Source organism: Scyliorhinus torazame, chromosome 9 (assembly GCF_047496885.1).
Source record: "Scyliorhinus torazame isolate Kashiwa2021f chromosome 9, sScyTor2.1, whole genome shotgun sequence".
Classification (NCBI taxonomy): domain Eukaryota; kingdom Metazoa; phylum Chordata; class Chondrichthyes; order Carcharhiniformes; family Scyliorhinidae; genus Scyliorhinus; species Scyliorhinus torazame.
The window spans coordinates 176,349,093-176,364,408 of record NC_092715.1 but is presented as its reverse complement, the minus strand read 5'-3'; positions in this window follow the sequence as shown (position 1 = coordinate 176,364,408).

The following is a 15,316-nucleotide window of genomic DNA, read 5'->3' as shown; positions in this document are numbered from 1 at the left end:
TTCCCAGGGGGCTCCTTTCTTTAGGAGGTCTGAGTGGGGTGCTGCCTTGCTGCCGAAACGGTCAATGTGGTTTCGGCAGTAGCCAACGAGTCCTAAAAACGACCGGAGGGCTGAAACATTCTGGGGAAGGGGCAATTTGGCAATCGAGTCAATCCTTTTATGCTCGATCTCGCGTTTACCGCGCGTGATAATTGTACTCAAATATATCACTTTGTTGTCCAAAATCTGGGCCTTTTTGGGGTTTACTTTACATCCAATTGCTTGTAGGAGTTCCAGGAGTTCGGACAGAAGCTCGATGTGCTCTTCCTTGGTGTCTGTCTGCAGTAGTAGGTCGTCTACGTACTGGACCAGACATTCGGGGCGAGAAAATTTTGATAATCCATTTGTCAGCTGTCGGTGGAAAATGGAGAGGGTGTTGTGGAATCCTTGTGGCAGGCATGTCCACGTGTACTGCTGATTTTAAAACGTGAATGCAAATTTGTATTGGCACGCTTTTGCCAATGGAATGGACCAGAATCCATTACTGATGTCCAAAACCGTAAAGAATTGTGAGTTGAGTCCCTGTTTGAGCATGGTCTCGGGACTTGTGGCTACTGTGGGGGCTGCTGCGGGGGTGACTTTGTTGAGTTCCCGGTAATCGATGGTCAGTCGCCATGATCCATCGGGCTTTCTCACTGGCCAAATCGGAGCATTATTAGTGGAGGCTACTGATCTAAGTACTCCCTGCTCTAATAAGCTGCCGATAACTTTTGCGATTTCTCCCTCTGCCTCTTGGTGAATCCATATTGCTTTTGGGGTCTAGGGTCAGGTCCTGTGATTTGAACGGAACCAGTCATCTGGCCACAGTCGTGTTTGTGGGTCGCGAATGCTGTCCTGTTCTTCTGTAAAACTGTCCTAACCTGCTTATCCATGCTAATCGTGGTCGAGTCAAACCAAAACTCGCCAACTGCGCTAATCTTGTTTCCATATTCTCCTATGGTGAGCGTTGTGGGGGCTCTTGCAGATTTTGCCATTCTCCAGACACACTGGTTGATTGGATCAAAGGATAGGTTGTGGGAATTCATAAAATCTATGCCCAAAATGTGTTCTGCTGTGTGGGGTAGATCGACTAAAACTATGGGGTGCTTGGTGGTAATGTTGCCGATTTGAGTGGGTACAGGGGCTGTGATGTGTCCCTGCTGTGAGTGGCCTGTAAAGCCGCTGAGGGTGATGGTGGCTGTAGTGGGCCACGTGTCCTTTTGAAACAGGGTGGAGGAATTTATTGTGGTGTGGGACCCTCCTGTGTCCCAGAGAAACTCGATGGGCTGTCCCTGTAATCTTTGCTGCAACTACCGGTCGTCCAGACCTATCCCAAAGGGTGTCGCAGACCCAACTGGGGGAGCCCGAACACCGTCAGTCCATTCCGTTCAGGTCCGTCTGATCTGAACGGGTGCTCACGCTATGTATGGGCTCTGTCTTATTCTTATTCAGGGTGCCTGCCTGCTGGGCTCTCTGTGGCTTTCGTGGGGCATTGCATTCTCGTGCAAAGTGTCCCAACTGTCCACAGTTGTAACACTCCTGTGACTTTTGTGGGGGGCTGCTCTTGCCTTCCTTTACCCATGTGGGGTTCTGGTGTGCCTTAACTGCGTGTATGTCTGCTTCTGCCTGCTGTTCTTTGGGATTTTTATTCGTGGGTTTGTTTTGAACAGATTGCTCCCAGGTGCGGGACAATCTTTTTACAACCCATTTCTCATTATGAGCCTCCTCTGAGGGATCATAATTGGCACAAGCTTTTTGTCCTGTTTCTGTGGCATGGGAGATAAGGGTGCAGGTCCATTTGGCCATGTTGTCTGGGGACAAATGGGCACGGTCTAAGTCTCCGAAAACTGCTGCGAAATGGATCCACAGGCGTCCAGCAAACGCTGTGGGGTGCTCGGTTTTCTTTTGCCTGCACTTATTGAGGCCATCTACGGGGTAACCCCTGTTATACCCGATCGCGTCTAGGATCGCGGTATGCATTTCTGCAAGGGTGCCTCCTCCTACATTCTGTGGGTCGGGAAGGGCTGATACGACTGAAGTGTCTACACTCAAAACTGTGAGCTTTACATGCTCTTGCTCATCCAGGCCATACATGGTCGCCTGCTGCTTTACTCTGGCAAAGAAGTGGTGGGGGTCTGAGGTGGGGAGGAACGGTTTAATTTTATCGCACGCATCCCATAATTGGGTCACTGTTAAGGGGGTGGTGTACCAAAATTCCGTGTCATCCGATGTGGCTGTGCGGTGGGTGGTGACTGGGTTCATTGGAGCCTGAACTATCTGCTCTGTGGGGGGTTGGGGCGCTTTTCTCTTCTGGGGCTTTCCCTGCGCACATGTTCCCTGAACATATTTCTGCACTGTCTCACTTAATTCTTCCCCATCAGGGCCGTCTTCCTCATCTAGCTGTGATCCAAAGGTTTCCTGGAATCCTTTTTGAACTGAAAGTTGAGATTGCAGCTCTGCAATCTGCTTCCGGCACTTTGTGTGGTTTAATGAGTTTTGTCTTTGCTCCGTTGTGGCAGCATGGAGTGCTCTTAACGCTGCCTTCAGGTCACTACACTGCTTCTGCAATGCCTCTACCTGCTTCTCGTTTTCCTCTCGTACCAGGACTGCAGGTTGCGTGTCCTGATAGGCCTTTTTGTACTGGGATTGGAAGCTGCTTAAGTGCGCCAGACAAGACTGGTATGTCCCTTGGCATCATCCACCTCTCCGTCTTTTGCTGCCAACTTCCTCCTTAATTCTACATTCTCTTTCTCTACCTCGCTGACATCGACCTTGCTCATTCGATGTATGCCTTCTATCTCTTTCCGGAGTGTCCTAACGACCTCCTCTGTGCCTCGCAACTGTGCCAAACAGGACACAATTGCCATCGGCTTGTGAGCTTTTCCTAAGCTCTTCTTGTGAATCTCGCTCAGGTTCTCCCACCAAGTATGTCCTATACTCCCGGGACCTGTTTCCTCATTTTCACAGAATTTGCTCCAAAGGGGCCATCCTTTCTCTTTGAGGTACTTCCTGATTTCCTCTTCCCAAATGAGACATTGTCCTACTCTACTGCTGCTGGTCGCTGCGACCACAAATTCTTCGGGGTTCATGAGGCGTTGCGTTGCCTGCATTGCCATCTTTCTTATCTGAATGCTTCTTTTAAAATTTGGAACAAGGGGTATAAAGGTGGTGCTGTAAATACGGGTACGGCTTTCGCTATTTTCCGGAACACAAATTCCCGACAGTTTTGTCGCAACAAAAAATCTATCAGTATTACCTTATCGCCCAGTTAGTTACGCATGCATTTACACACTTCCGAATTATGAGGATTGATCAAAACTGCTTGAACACTTGTGGTTTTTCTGTTCCCAATTGGATTTCTAATTCAAATTTTGGGTTCTCCCGGAGTGGTTAAGCCACTTCTAGATCGGGTCCCGTCAGATGTCGCCAGTAATATGTTGCTAACTTTAGGTTGGTTCAATTGGCTCTGTTTTGTAACCTTTGCTCTAGAGTCGCCAGGTATCTTTATGATACCGCCACGAGGTTCAAGTTCAAGTAATGATTAATAACTCAATACACCAATTAGTAAGATTCAAATCAAAGCACATTTAATATACACAGTAAATCGCTACTCATGCATAAACTCTACTTTCTAAGCTATTTCTATCACTAACAGGCCAATACTTAGCTTCGGACTGGCCCACCAGGTCAGGGGAACAAATGGCCTTTCGTTCGGGTTCTGAGTCTGCGGGATTCAAAAGCTGGAATGGACTGGTAGCTAGGAGCGCCTATCTCCTAGCGAGCATTGAATTGAGACTTACGTTCTTTGGCGGCAGCTGGACAGGTCACTGTCAAGGGTTGGTTCGCGTTGCTGAGTGACCCTGTCAAGAAGGACGATTTGAACTTGGGGGCTTTACTTTATAGTCCCCAGGGGCTTCCCGCCTTTCGGGGCGGACCCCATACCTGGTTTCAAGTGATTGGACTTTGTTCCAATCGCTTGGTTCGATTTCTCCAATGCTGGAGCGGTTCCCTGATCGTTGGGCGGTCTTTAAGTGTCCGTTAACCTCTTTTGTGTAGGCTCCTGCTGGCGCCGAGGAGTCTGGTTTGGCCTTGTTTATCTCAAATGTTTTGATTGCTCCCGGGGATCGCTCATTAGTATGTAGATGGCTGCTACATTATTGTGCAGATGGTTGCTGGTATCGATGCTGTCTGGGCTTTTCCAGAGTCTAATACACAGTAAACTTGCACCTGCTAGTTTCTGCCTGTGTTGGCTGAATTTCCCTTCAGCCTTTGCTGTTCGCCATTTTACGTCGGGAGTTGGCCAACCCAGGTGGCTACGCACTCCTCCTGCCTAGCTGAACTACTAATGCCTTCAGCACTGAATCTGTCCCAATAGAACCAGTATGCCCAGGTGTTCACTTTGCAATAATATATATTGCAGCAATTTTTCTGTGCAGCTTTCTTTTAAGGTGCAGCCTGCCTTTAGGAAGAGCAGGCTGGCTGTACACATAATCAGCAAACAATGCTGTCACAGCTGCCTGCTGTACACAGACTGAAAGAGCAGAACGCCGTGTGAGAGATGCTGGGGCCAATGCGCCAATCATGTGGAATCAAAGGCCGGGATTCTCCGAAACGAGTTCGCCCCGCCACCGCTGCCAGCCAGAACAGATAATTTTACACTCAGTCAAAACTCAGGGCGCAATTCAGCCGACTTCAAACTAGGTCCGCTGTTGGGCACGTTTAGCTGGGTTTTTCCCGGTAGCTGCAGCACGAAGAAGTACCCGCTATTCAGAGTGGCACTTTGCCAATTTTTGGCCTCTGGGAGTTTCACTCCGCCAAGCTCGCACTTAGAAGTGATTTCTGTCTGCAGATCAGGGCGCCATTTTGACAAGCTGCCCTGTTCTTGCCCTCCCCCAGCTTTCAGGCCTCCCACTCGCTTTAATGATTCCTCCATCACCCTCCCCCCAAACCTTGGGGAGGCCCATGGAACACCCCATCAACCCCCTTCCAAGTGGCAAGGTCCCCCGACCGCTGGCACAATGCGAAGGTACCACCCCTGACCTGTCTCTGAGCACCCGGGGGTCTCTTATGGCCCCCCCACCCCCATGTTTGTGTGGACCAGTACTAAACGATGCCCAGGTGAGGAATCCCAGGTGAATCTGGCGTCCAGGTATTTAAATGAGCCATTAGGTCTATTTAAATATTCCAATCAGGATCTCCCCCGGCGCGGAGCCCGAGCTCTTGTGCAATTCACGCGTTGCAACGGGGTCGCTATATTGCGCCCTCCATTCACTGCAATGGGACCAGAGAATCCCGCCGGCGTGAACAGATGGAGAATTCGGGCCTGATGATGGTATGTTCCCGTACTTGTCAAATCCCAGCACACTACCAGCCTACTATTCAGCATGGTAACCTAGCTGCTGATGGTTCAAGCATGGGCCTCTTGTTTCCTAACCCAGCTCCCTTTCCTCATATCAACCTTCCCCTTCTGAGTTCCTGTTTTCAGACACCCAAGAACTGCTGCCTGCCCAGACACAGTGGCCTCAGGAGGAAGAGAAAGTGCGGCAGCAAATGAGTTCATGAAAATTAAAAGATTCCCATCTTGATTTGTGTAGCCACGGGAAGGTCACAAATTGTGACTCCTGTCCCCAAACAAGGGCTACCCAATTTTTAGCCCCCTGTCTTTACATTTTTGAATGTATTTTTAGAAAGTTAACACATTTTAAATAGTTCTGAAAATGTCTTTTTGATTTTTCCCCTTTTTTTCAATCTGCATTTGTAACTCCATCTGTATCTGAAACATATACTTTTGTCCCTTTTTGAGATTAACTGTGCAGTAATATTTTGTATCTTTCCCTGTATGTAAAATGTAAACATGTAATTAATGTATTAAAAATGATATTTTATGGCGGGAGGAGGCTGATCCCGGTGGGTTCGGCGGGGTGGCTGCACGTGGAGGAGGAACGGGGATCGTGACTTGTTCCCCAAGGATCATCCTGAAAGATCGGAGAGGAAAAGAGAACATTTATTTTTCTCTCTCTCCTGAACATTTGAAGGGAGCAGCGGGGGCGGAGCCAAACTGAGGCCGAGGCTGCAGGCCCGAAGCCAGGGCGTGATGTAGGTGAGATGTCCCACATTGGATGGCTCCCGCCTGGAATGTGGTAAGAAGACTGAAGCCTGGTCCCGGGGAAATTCTGGAGGTATACACAAAAAAAAGAAGAGAAAGAAGTTTTAAAGAAATTTGAGGAAGAGTGAGAAAAAGGAAAAATAATAAGCCGTTAAAGGATGCGAAAAGCAGCATCGAGGAAGGGAGGAAACGCGGGCTCGCCGTTGAATGAGAAGACGAGCAAAAGTGCTGACAAGATGGCGGAGGCCGGACCGCATGGTGGGGCCGCACTACTTACAGTGGAGAAGATGACCGAGTGATGGTGGTGGGCTGGAAAAGCAGTTTGCGAGGCACATGGAGGCTTTGAGGAAGGAAATGGCGGTCACATTGAAGTAATTGGTGGAGGAGGCAATCACCCCGGTGAGAGTAGCTGTGGCAAAGACATCGGCCGAGGTGAGAGAGTTGGGCGAGAAGATGAAGGAAGTGGAGGATGCTGCGTCGCAGCACAGCGACCAGCTCACCTCGATGGGGGACGAGCTGCGGTGGAGGTCAACAGAGGGCTCCGAGCAAAGCTGAAGGACTTGGAGTACCGCTCGAGGCAGCACAATCTGAGAATTGTGGGCTTGCCCAAAGGGATAGAGGGTCCAAGGGCAACAAAGTACTTTGCTAAGAAGTTGGCGGAGCTGATGGGGGAGGGTGAGAACCCCTCTCAGTACGAACTGGACCGAGCTCATCGGTCATTAAGGCTGAAGCCCAAAGTGAATGAGCCGCCAAGAGCAGTAATCATCTGTTTCCATAAGTACTGCATGAAGGAGAAGGTGTTAAGCTGGGCGAAGCAGAAGCGCGAGGTGCAGTGAGATGGTGCCGGAGTTCGGATCTACCAGGACTTGACGATGGAGTTGGCAAAAAGACTAGCGGCGTTCGGGCAAGTGAAGGCGGCACTGTACAAGAAGGGGGTGCGATTTGGTATGGTATACCCGGCGAAGCTGAGGGTGATGTATGGTGCCAAAGACTTTTATTTTGAGACAGCGGAGGAGGCTGAGGCGTTCGTGAGGGCAGAAGGCTTGGGACAGACATGAGGAGCTGAGCTGGAAGAGAGACTGTGGACTGGTTGGGGAGCTGGAAAATGTACAAATGTTATAACTTTCTTTTTACTGACGTGTTGTTGTACCATCAATTCACCGCAAGACGATGAGAACGAGTGAACAGAGGCTTTATTAACCGAGAACGTATCTGCCTGTAAGTTCAGTAACAATGAGCGCCGCCCATAGGTGGCCAGGTCTATATACAGCCCCGGGGGGGGAGGGGGGGGGGCAGGGCCAGAGGCAGAGCCAGAGGTGGAGCCCACCAGGGCTCCTGTACAATACATGATGGTAGATCGTATTACCATTTCCTGGCCATAGGCCACAGTACTAAACAGACAGTTTGTACAATGGTGAATACATTCACCACATTCACCTCATGTTAAAAAAATGAAGTCTGGCGGGGGTGAAGTGGGGACTCATATATTCAGTCTGTCTGGAGGCCGGATTGTTCTTTTGGATCTCCTCAGCTCTGGCGGTGCGGCGGGTGCGGGCGTTGCAGTTGATGACTCCGAGAGCGGGTTTTCTGGAGCTTCAGTCGGCGTCGGTTGAGGGGAGGGGGTAGGCAGGGGGGTGGTGGATGGCAGAAGTGCAGGCACGGGACAGTACAGGAGCACCAGGGGGGCTCAAGGAGTGTGGGGGTGGTGGTAGGCGGCCGGGGGGGGGGGGCATTGGCCGAGGAACCAGCAGGCACCAGGTCCCGTAGTAAGACCGTATCTTGCCATCCGTCTTGGTGCGCGACGTAGGTGTTTCAGGGGTTGGCGTGCAGCAGCTGGACCCTTTCGACCAGGGGGTCGGTCTTATGGCTCCTCGTATGCTTCTGGAGGAGGACAGGCCCCGGAGTCGTCAGCCAGGATGGAAGCGAGACCTCGGAGATGGACTTCCTAGGGAAGACAAACACACGGTCGTGGGGGGTCTCATTCGTGTCTGTGCAGAGGAGCAACCTAATGGAATCGAGCGCGTCGAGGAGGACCTCCTGCTAGCGGGGAATCGGGAGACTTCTAGACCGGAGGGCAAGAAGAACGGCCTTCCATACTGTCGTGTTCTCCCTCTCCACCTGCCCGTTTCCCTGCAGGCTGTAGCTCGTAGTCCTGCTCGAGGCGATGCCCTTACTGAGCAGGTACTGATGCAGCTCATCGCTCATATACGATGTGCCCCGGTCACTGTGGATGTATTCAGGGAAACCGAACAGGGTGAAAATGCTGTGCAGTGCCTTTATAATAGTGGCCGAGGTCATGTCAGGACAAGGGACAGTGAAGGGGAAGCGAGAGTACTCGTCAATGGTGGTCAGGAAGTATATATTGCGGTTGGTGGACGGGAGGGGCCCTCTGAAGTCAATACTGAGGCACTCAAAGGGCTGGGAGGCCTTTACCAGATGAGTCTTGTCTGGCCGATAGAAGTGCGGTTTGCACTCTGCGCAGACGTGGCAGTCCCTGGTCATGGCCCTGACCTCCTCGATGGAGTAGGGCAGGTTGCGGGCCTTAATGAAGTGGGTAAGCCGGGTGACCCCCGGGTGACAGAGGTCATCGTGGATAGCCCGAAGTCGGTCATCTTGCGCGCTGGCGCATGTGCCGCCGGACAGGGCATCTGAGGGCTCGTTGAGCTCCCCAGGATGATACTTGATATCGTAATTATAGGTGGAGAGTTCGATCTCTCGGCCTTCGGGGTCGATCTTAGGGGCAGCACGGTAGCATTGTGGTTAGCACAATTGCTTCACAGCTCCAAGGTCCCAGGTTCGATTCCGGCTTGGGTCACTGCCTGCGCGGAGTCTGCACATCCTCCCCGTGTGTGCGTGGGTTTCCTCCGGGTGCTCCGGTTTCCTCTCACAGTCCAAAGATGTGCAGGTTAGGTGGATTGGCCATTCTAAATTGCCCTTAGTGTCTAAAATTGCCCTTAGTGTTGGGTGGGGTACTGGGTTATGGGGATAGGGTGGAGGTGTGGCCTTGGGTAGCGTGCTCTTTCCAAGAGCCGGTGCAGACTCGATGGGCCGAATGGCCTCCTTCTGCACTGTAAATTCTATGAAATAGATCCTCCACCTCAAGATTTTGTCATTATTAATTTTGCCCCGTTGTGCGTTGTCATACATAAAGTCTACCGACTGTTGGTCGGTGACGAGGGTGAACCTCCTACCGGCTAGGTAGTGCCTCCAATGCCGCACAGCTTCCACAATGGCTTGAGCTTCCTTCTCGACAGAGGAGTGTCGGACCTCGGAAGCGTTGATGGTTGGGGAAAAGAAGGCTACTGGCCTGCCCGCCTGGTTGAGGGTGGCAGCCAGGGCAACGTCTGACGCATCACTCTCTACCTGCTGGCAGCCGGTCCCAGAATGAGGGCAGGGCTGGAGGTTAGCTGCCTTTATACTTGAGCCTGAGGGGCGGAGCCAGCAGGGACAAACCCAGACATGTAACAAACAGTAAGAACAGTAAGTACAATAAGTAAGAACAGTATGTACAATATAATACAGTGTTTACCACATTCACCCCCTAATAAAAAAAAGAGTCCGCCGGGGGTGAAGTGGACGGGTTGAATTAGAGATTGAGTCTGTCGGGGACTTTGACCTTCCACTGTGATCACCTCAGTCCCGGCTGTGGCGAGGACACTGGTGTCGGATGAAGTGTTGAGGCCTGCGTATCCAGGAGCGTGGCGTCTTCCGGATAAGTAGCATCGGAGGGAGACGGTGTAGAGTCCTGAGTAGCAACGGAGGGAGACAGTGTAGAGTCGGGGGTAGTGGTGATGGTCGCTGGGGAACCTGCGGGTGCCAAGTCCCGAAGGGAGACTGTGTCCTCCCGCCTGTCATGGTGTGCCACGTTGGCATATTGGGGGTTAGCATGGAGGAGAAGGACCCGTTCGACCAGGGGATCTGACTTGTGACTCCTCGCATGCTTCCGGAGGAGGACGGGCCCTGGAACCATCAGCCAGGACGGAAGCGAAACCCCTGAGGTGGACTTCCTGGGGAAGACAAACATTCTCTCGTGAGGTGTCGCATTGGTGGCGGTACACAGGAGCGACCGGATGGAGTGGAGCACATCGGGAAGGACCTCCTGCCAACGTGAGACAGGGAGACTTCTAGACTGTAGGGCAAGAAGTACGGCCTTCCAGACCGTCGCGTTCCCCCTCTCCAGCTCTCCGTTTCCCCGGGGGTTGTAGCTGGTAGTCCTGCTGGAGGCGATGCCCTTGCTAAGCAGGAACTGACGCAGCTCATCACTCATGAAGGAGGAACCCCGATCGCGATGGATGTAAGTGGGGAAACCGAACAAGGTGAAGAGGCCGTGCAGGGCCTTGATGACTGTGACAGAAGTCATGTCAGGGCACGGGATGGCGAAAGGGAAACGTGAGTACTCATCAACGATGTTGAGAAAGTACACATTATGGTCAGTGGAGGGGTGGGGCCCTTTGAAATCGATGCTGAGGCGCTCAAAGGGGCGGGAGGCCTTTATCAGGTGTGCTCTATCCGGCCAATCGAAGTGCGGTTTGCACTCCGCGCAGACCTGGCAGTCTCTGGTCATGGTCCTGACCTCCCCGATGGAGTAAGGCAAGTTGCGGACCTTGATAAAATGAAAAAAACGGGTGACATAGGTCATTGTGGAGGTCCCGAAGTCGGTCAACTTGTGCGCTGGCACATGTACCACGGAATAGGGCATTTGGGGGCTCATTTGAGCTTCCCAGGTCGATACAAGATATCATAATTATAGGTGGAGAGTTTGATCCTCCACCTTAGGATCTTGTCATTCTCGATCTTGCCCCGCTGCGTATTGTTCAACATGAAGGCAACCGACCGTTGGTCAGTGAGGGGAGTGAATCGCCTGCCGGCCAGGTAATGCCTCCAATGTTGCACAGCTTCCACAATGGCCTGGGCTTCCTTTTCGATGGAGGAGTGTCGAATTTCAGAGCCCTGGAGGGTATGGGAGAAGAAAGCCACAGGCCTGCCCGCCTGGCTGAGGGTAGCGACAGAGCAAAGTCAGACACATCGCTCTCCACCTGGAACGGGATGGACTCATCTACTGCGTGCATTATGGCTTTGGCAATATCTGTTTTGAAGTGGTTGAAGCCGTCAAGGGAAAAATGGTGGATTTAATTAGTGGGCGGGCCTTGTCCGCATAATTGGGGATAATAGGAAAAGAACCCCAGGCATCTCTTCAGGGCATTGGGGCAGTGGGGGTGGAGGAGTTCCAGGAGGGGGCGCATGTGGTCGGGGCGGACCCTAGGACTCTGTTTTCCACAACGTAGCCAAGGATGACTAGGCGGGTTGTGCGGAAAACGCATTTTTCCTTATTGTACATCAGGTTAAGAAACTTGGCGGTGTGGAGGAAATGTTGGAGGTTAACGTCTTGGTCCTGCTGGTCATGGTCACAGATGGTGACATTATCCAGAAACGGGAACGTGGCCTGCAGCCCGTACTGGTCAACCATTCGGTCCATCTCCCGTTGGAAGACCGAGACCCCATTGGTGATGCCGAAGGGGACACTGAGGAAGCGGTAGAGGCGGCCATCTGCCTCGAAGGCAGTGTATTGGCGGTCCTCCGGGCAGATAGGGAGCTGGCGGTATGCGGACTTCAAGTCAATAGTGGAGAAGACTCGGTACTGCGCAGTCTGATTGACCATGTCAGATATGCAAGGGCAAGGGTACGCATCAGGCTGCATGTACCGGTTGATGGTCTGACTATAGTCGATGACCATCCGGTGCTTCTCCCCAGTTTTGACGACCACCACTTGGGCTCTCCAGGGGCTAGTACTGGCCTCTGTGATCCCTTCCCGCAGGAGTCGCTGGACCACCAACCTGACAAAGGCCTTGTACCGAGCACTGTATCGTGTGCTCCTAGTGGCGACGGGCTTCCAGTCCGGGGTGAGGATTGCAAAGAGCGGAGGTGGGGCGACCTTAAGGGTCGAGAGGTTACAGACGGTGAGAGAGGACAGGGGTCCATCGAACTCCAAGGTAAGACTTTTGAGGTGGCATTGGAAATCTAGACCTAGTAGTAGGGCAGCGCAGAGTTGGGGAAGGACGTAGAGCTTGAAATTTTTGTCCGCGACGCCCCGTACTGTAAGGGTTGCGACACAGTACCCATGGACTTCCACGGAATGTGATTCGGAAGCCAGGGGATTTTCTGGGTCGCGGGTAAAATTGGGAGGGAGCAGCACCGTACCGTATCTGGGTGAATCAAACTCTCCGTTCTCCCGGCGTCGAAGAGGCAGGTCGTCTCGTGATCGTTGATCCGGATGGTCATCATGGATTTAGTGAGGTGATGAGGTCGAGATTGGTCGAGGGTGATGGAAGCGAGCTTCGGAAGGTGGGTGGGCTGATCGAGGGTAGCGGAGGCCAGCGTACGATCTGGTGAGCAGGGGTTCCGGGCGGCGGAGGGGTGATTCCAAGATGGCGGCCCCCACGGGTCGCACGTGGCAGGTGGCGTCGAAGATGGCGGCCCCCACGTGGCAGATGGCGTCAAAGGTGGCGGCCAAGATGGTGGCCCCCACGGGTCGCACGTGACGGATGATGTGGAAGATGGGGGCAGTCCCCGCGGGATACACGCAGCGCTGCTGGGTTTAGAAAGAGGTTGGGCCTGGCAGACTTTAGAGAAGTGGCCCTTCTTTCCACACCCGTTGCAGATCGCGCTCCTCGGGCAGCGTTGTCTGGGGTGCTTACCTTGGCCACAGAAGTAACATTTTGGGCCTCCGGAGTTGGCGGGTCGCTGCGCGGCACAGGCTTGCGGCGCCCCTGGGTTGGGTGATGGCGGCGCCCAGGATGTTCACGAGGGTGCCGCGTGGTCGGAGATGTAGGCATCCATGTTATGGAAGGCCACTTCCAACGAGTCCGAGAGTTGTACTGTGTCTTGGAGGTCAAGTGTACCCCCTTCTAGTAGGCGCTGACAGATGTAATTAGATTTTATGCCTGCGACATAGGCGTCCCGGATCAGCAATTCGGTGTGCTTGACAGCTGATACCGCCTTACAGCTGCAGTTCTGGCCGAGTACCCGCAAGGCGCACAGAAATTCAGCTTGCGATTTTCCGGGGCGCTGTCGCCTCGTGGCAAGGAGATGCCTAGCGTACACCTCATTGACTTCCTTAACATACTGCCCCTTCAACAGCGTTATCGCATCCTCATACGAGGTCGTATCTCTGATAAGAAGGAAAACATGCGGGTTCAACCGGGAGTTGAGGACTCGCAGCTTGTGGTTCTCAGCAACGGCGGCGGCAGAGGAATCAATGTAAGATTCGAAGCAGCTTAGCCAGTGTTCAAACGTGGCAGTGGCGTCGGCTGCCTGGGGGTCCAGCTCCAGGCGATCAGGCTTGAGCGATGGATCCATCTTAAAATTTTAGCTGATTAAAGTGATGTACCATCAATGACGACAGACGAGAGTTGGAAGAGTAAACTGTGGCTTTAATTAGCTAAAAGATACCTGATGGCAGCCGGTCCCAGAATGAGGGCAGGGCTGGAGGTTAGCTACCTTTATAGTTGAGCCCGAGGGGCGGAGCCAGCAGGGACAAACCCAGACATGTAACAAACAGTAAGAACAGCAAGTACAATAAGTAAGAACAGTAGTACAATGGTTCACCACAATCGTGGCTTTAATAAGTGGGCGGGCTTTGTCCGCATAGTTGGGGATGGCCGCCCCCAAGAGTCGCACGTGTCGGGCTGCGTGAAAGATGGCGCCCCCCACAAGTTGCAGCAGGCAGATGACGCGTCTGAAGGGGGTGTTCCCGGCCGACACGCAGCCACATTTCGGGGTCTGTGGGCCTGTGAGCCTGTGGATCGGGCGTGGTACGTTTTAGACTTCGGGGCTTTATGTTGGGCCAGGCAGACTCTGGCAAAATGTCCCTTTTTGCCGCAGTCGCTGCATGTTGCGGTGCGGGCTGGGCAACGCTGCCGGGGAGTTGGCCCTGACCGCAGAAGTAGCATGGCGGACCCCCGGTCTGGACGGGCAGCCGCGCGGCACAAGCCTGTGACGTAGTCGGACCTGCTGAGGGCCGCGTCGGTGGTGCCCACGAGGGGTTCGCTGGGTCTGCGGGGAACGCGCTGAGGCTCTGGTAGACCACCACTAATGAGGTGGCTAGTTTTACCGTGTCCTGCAGGTCCGAGGCCCCGTTTGCCAGCAGTCGCTGCCTGACATAGTTAGACCGGACCCCTGCCATGTAGGTGTCCTGGATCTGCAGCTTCATAGAACATAGAACATAGAAAATACAGCACAGAACAGGCCCTTCGGCCCACGATGTTGTGCCGAACCTTTGTCCTAGATTAATCATAGATTATCATTGAATTTACAGTGCAGAAGGAGGCCATTCGGCCCTTTGAGTCTGCACCGGCTCTTGGAAAGAGCACCCTACCCAAACTCAACACCTCCACCCAACACCAAGGGCAATTTGGACATTAAGGGCAATTTATCATTGGCCAATTCACCTAACCCGCACATCTTTGGACTGTGGGAGGAAACCGGAGCACCCGGAGGAAACCCACGCAGACACGGGGAGGACGTGCAGACTCCGCACAGACAATGACACAAGCCGGAATCGAACCTGGGACCATGGAGCTGTGAAGCAATTGTGCTATCCACAATGCTACCGTGCTGCCCTTAAGAACAAATAAATCTACACTATATCATTTTACCGTAATCCATGTACCTATCCAATAGCTGCTTGAAGGTCCCTAATGTTTCCGACTCAACTACTTCCACAGGCAGTGCATTCCATGCCCCCACTACTCTCTGGGTAAAGAACCTACCTCTGATATCCCTCCTATATCTTCCACCTTTCACCTTAAATTTATGTCCCCTTGTAATGGTGTGTTCCACCCGGGGAAAAAGTCTCTGACTGTCTACTCTATCTATTCCCCTGATCATCTTATAAACCTCTATCAAGTCGCCCCTCATCCTTCTCCGCTCTAATGAGAAAAGGCCTAGCACCCTCAACCTTTCCTCATAAGACCTACTCTCCATTCCTGGTAAACATCCTGGTAAATCTTCTTTGCACCTTTTCCAGAGCTTCCACATCCTTCCTAAAATGAGGCGACCAGAACTGTACACAGTACTCCAAATGTGGCCTTACCAAAGTTTTGTACAGCTGCATCATCACCTCACGGCTCTTAAATTCAATCCCTCTGTTAATGAACGTGAGCACACCATAGGCCTTCTTCACAGCTCTATCCA